The sequence below is a fragment of the Gavialis gangeticus genome, unplaced genomic scaffold (assembly GCF_001723915.1).
Source record: "Gavialis gangeticus isolate Ggan-Ray unplaced genomic scaffold, GavGan_comp1, whole genome shotgun sequence".
Lineage (NCBI taxonomy): Eukaryota > Metazoa > Chordata > Crocodylia > Gavialidae > Gavialis > Gavialis gangeticus.
Window position 1 is genome coordinate 102,882,619 of NW_017728992.1, and position 4,832 is coordinate 102,887,450.

Sequence of the window (4,832 nt, forward strand, 5' to 3'; positions counted from 1 at the left end):
CCTTCCAACCCTAGAAACTATGAAACTATGAAACTATACTTCCTAGGGTATAATATTTCCCACAAAACTATACTAATCCCACCTGGGGTGGGTGGGCCTTTGAATCATTCTTCCAGACATGGAAACTGCAAGACCCAAAAATAAAAGCTGTAAATTTAGCAGAACAAGTCCAGCTAAAGTGGGTGGGAACTGCAGTGTTCAAACAGCAATTTGTGTATTTTTGCTTGATCATAGGAAACTCATTATAGCCTCCTTTAATATTTTGAAAACATTTTGGAATGCTCATGAATTGAAGGAGAAATAAGGATGAGTACCTCAGCAGAATTGCCATTTAAATCAAATTAACTTTACCAATTAGAGATAGAAGGAGGCATTTCAATATCAGCCATAACTTGTGCTTATACAGCTTCACACTTCAGGCACTCTCTGCCTGAGAGATATCTGAAAGAGAAAAATACCTACCACAATGGGAACTCAGCTAGGGCTATTGACTTTTCTAATTTTTCAGTGATAAAAAAAATATAAACTCTCTGATGTACACAGAGAACTTAGATATATGTAGAGAAAAGCAAAATCATTGAATCAAAATGAGTGACTATACTCTGTTGTTCATTGTTAGCCTTTAATGCCCAAATAATTTTCTGTTGGATAGCAGCAAATAATATATGAAAATATGTTTGTTATAAAACAGTAAGTGCATATCTGGAGCCTAATTCATGCTTTGCCCTATGACTCCTTAACACCATTCCATTGCATAAGCAGATTGTAAATCATAAGGGCCTTTAGAGAATCACAAAAGTGGAAGAGGTTTCTCAGCTGGACCTACTCTGAGCCCCTGGATTTCAAGGCTGACATAAGGTTTGTCAGAAAAGGAGGAAATAACTGCCCTATGGCACTTGGAGCCAGAACACAAATTGGAGCAGCAGAGAGGCAGGCTCAGGAGTAACTTACACCAGGGACCAAGGAGGCCCTCCACCAGCCTGAGACTCCAAAGGGCAAAAGAAGTTTAAAGTCATCTCTCAGCTTTCTCCCGTCTTTGCCATTGTTTCCAGTGCTGAGCTGAGGAATGGAGAATGGTCCTATGCTTCCATAAACATAAGCAGCTAATGACTCATCCACAAGGTCAAATAACATAGGCAACAGCAATTGATACCGAGTATCAGGAATACACAAAGGCATCTCAGGAATAAGTCAAGTTGTACAACTATTGAGGTTTTACAGTACCATAAATAATAGATTCTCATCTGTATATATGTATCCCCAAATATAAGCGGCCTACGTAGCTACAGAAAATATCTATCTATCTTGTACTCTGTGTAATAAAAATGTTTGTAGTAGTTTTACTCTGTAAAAACTGATAGCCCAGATAATTTGAAAACAAAAACGATAGAGAAATTGTTGCGAAGTTTTTTTTAAACACTTTTTTTCTACTCTTAGAGTATGTCCATAATCTTGCTCTTCTTAATGAAACTGGGTCCACAATAACTGTCACATTAGCAGACACTTGTTTGATTTAAAGTTGTAACATCCTTGGGATTAATCCATTGTAAAGATATCTAACTGTAAAAGGATGAATCCTACTACATCAGTGAGCTTCTCATAAGGTCATATCCAACACTAGGGTCACAAACTGTATCAACCACCAGCTGTATAATCAGTGTCTTTTGTGAGATGTGTTTTCATATTAACTTTCTGGCTTTACTGCATCCGAGCACTGAAAAGCAAGTTTAGCTTTGTTTTCACAAAAGTGATGCCTCAGAAATTCTGCATAGAAATTCTGCTATTGAGTTTTGGGGGGATAGGGGTAACTGCCAACCCAGCCATTCATTATGCGGCAGTGGCCTACCCACCTATATATTTCTTTCTCACGACATTAATTTTCTGTCTTTGTCTACTTCTTGAAAGCAGCCCTGATTCTGCGCTTGTGGAAAACAATGGTATAACTCCCACTGATTTCAGTGGATTAGTTCCAGTATCTGAATTTACATGTGATTAGCAGTAATTTTGTCTACTTAAGGTCTAAAAAATTCATAATCAAATTTACAAGTGGCTATATTCTGATTTTCTAGGGATCCTAGCTTATTTCATAGGCTCCTAATTTCTACATTTAATCACTTTTGGTTCTAGCCCAGTATGCAATCATCTGACCACGGAATGTATTCTTAAAAGCTTCCCACAAAGTTATTGGATTTGTAGTTGATGGAATGTTAATTTGTAGGATTTCTTTAATACTGAAGTGCAAACAAAATTGCTCTTGCTCAACAGACAGACATTCATCCTCCAAACATTCACAATACTGAAAGCCTTTTATAGTTGATCTGCATTAGCAGAGCTGAATGGGCAAAGCAGTCCATAGGTTTCAGCCTTTGTAAACTGGTGTAAGTATAAAGTTTGAGTTTTATGAAAATGGTGTTGTCCTCGTTAAAGGAATGTGTGCAAAAGGAGCACTGAAAGGAACATTCACTTTTAGCTGGGTCAGAACAATTCTGCAGCTCAGAGTCTAAAGTGATCAGCCAGTCTCTTGGCTTAGCCAGTCTCCAAACAATCAGTCGGTCATGTTGGATAATCCACTTGAAAGGTAGGAGGTTTATAAGGCATGCGGCTTTGTATAGAATAATGCCCAATGCATAGTTAAAGTAGCCATGAATATCAAATCAGCAAGAAGGTGATCAGAATCTGCTCCTGCAAAATGCCAAGTACTTCTGTGAGGATCTGAGTGCCTCTGGTGCTTGTGGACTTCTGTGCGAGTGGAGGGCACTTATCACTTTATAAGGCTGAATCATACAGGGGTGATATTTTAAACATGCGACTGATTTTGGTGCTCATTAAAATGAAGGACTAATTGCACTGGTTCGACTTGAGTCAGGTATTGCTTGAGCAGGTGTTGTATGCTCTTCCCCAGACAGCTCAGCCAATGCACCTGCCACAGGCCTACTTTTTCACTCTTACATCTCTCAGGCTTTATTTGGTGAGAAGGATCACTTAGCAGGTGCTCAGCCTCCCATAGGGCAAAACCCTGAGAGAGGTAGGTCTCTTCAAGAGCAGCTGCTAATCCTGCCACACTCTGTTGTGCTTTGACAAACTATTTTCATTTATCAACTCAAACACAATTTGAACTTCAGGTTTCCATAAATGGAAGTGTATGGTATAAATTAGCTGTAGTGAATTATTTTATGTTTCTTTAAAAGCCTATTGATACCAATCGGATAAAGGGAGGTTTTTGTCTTCATAGCACTGACTGAAATAGGTCTCCACCAATCAGTGAGAGTTAGGCACCTAACTCCCATTTGGGTGTCTCCTGCTTGACTCTTTTTTTCATTTTGATGTATGATTTTCTACTGCAAGGATGCTGGGGGATGGGGGATGCCTAAAAGCAGCAGCTTCTAAGCTGTGGGATGGAAAAAAGAGAAACTTTTATATTTGCATTTACTTGCCTGGTTAAATACATTATTTGATACTTATTCTTTAATTTATTGTAATGAAAAATAACAAGCCCTGCATAACAGAGCTCATTTCTGTGTAGAATACAGTGACTCTTTCTGATCGCTTTATCGAATGGAACCTTTCTTTGAGCTGTTAGCTAAATGTCGCGTGAAGTTCTGAGAACAAATTGTGCTGTTTTGGGACATTAACTTCACATTAATTTGGCTAATCACTTCTACTTGATAGAAGTTTGTTTGAAAAACAGAATACTTCAGTTGCAGTCGACCTGTGCAAGCAGTCACTTGGTAATAGCAGTCAGCTGCACTAGTAGTCAATGAAATCTCACGGCATCTAAACATTCAGTTATGCCTTTACCTAGGTGCCAAAGAAGGTGGATCTTCTCTCAGTGGTTCAGCGTAACAAAGTAGGGGGTGTAGTGAGATACAAATTCAATCCAAGTTAATGGAGACTTCAGTTACGTGCTGCCATTAGTCACCAGCTGTATCCTGTTCCCAGACAAAAGCATGTCTTGACCACTTTCACGACTTGCAATATTTTTCTTGTCACATCCCCAGGTCCTAAAAGTCAGGTGCTGCTTTTAAAAAAGTTCGCACCTGACTTGTTTGCAGAGTAAAACCTGCTAAAAATCTCAAAAACAGACAGCAAATAAAAGAGACAGAATTTGCTATTCTTAATTTCTCAGGCTTATTAAGCCAGGCACATAATTATTAAGTGCCTGACTCCTGTTTCTGAATGCTTGGGGTAGTAATACTGCACGTGGCTTCTAGCTGAGAGCAGGGCTGGGTAAGAGTGTTAAGAGCTGTGAATGTGCTGTCTGACAGCTGTGCAGCAGGGCCCCATGGGAAGCTCCATTTCCATTACTTGCCAGGTGGACAGGAGGGAGCAGCAGAAGCAGCAGACAGAATAGTGTATACCTTATAAAAGTCGCGAGGAATATCTGCATTCAGCAAGGCATCCTACACACTCTCCTGAGGATGTAGCACAATAAATGGAACTGGAGAAAGAGGAGCAAGTTTCAGGAGGGACCTTGACTGATAGGAATTCTGGATCTCACCAAAGGAATCTGTGACCAGCCTGCTGCTAGACTCGCATGTCCAACCTCTTCATCCTGACATCAGATTGAGATAAAGCAGGGCTGTCCAGCTTCTGAATGGCTGGGGGATGCAGGACTGCCATCCATACAGTGTGCAGGCCACATACAAACTAATCAAGTGCTGCACCCACTGCATGCTGCCCCCTGTGCTGCTACACTACACAGGCTGCTGACACACTGCATCAGCCACAAGCTTCCTCTCTCCCCCTCCACAAACAAGCCATACTACATCCCTCCCCTGCCATCCTGCACCACATGGACACTCTGCAGTCTACCAAAATATTCCTCCTGCCTC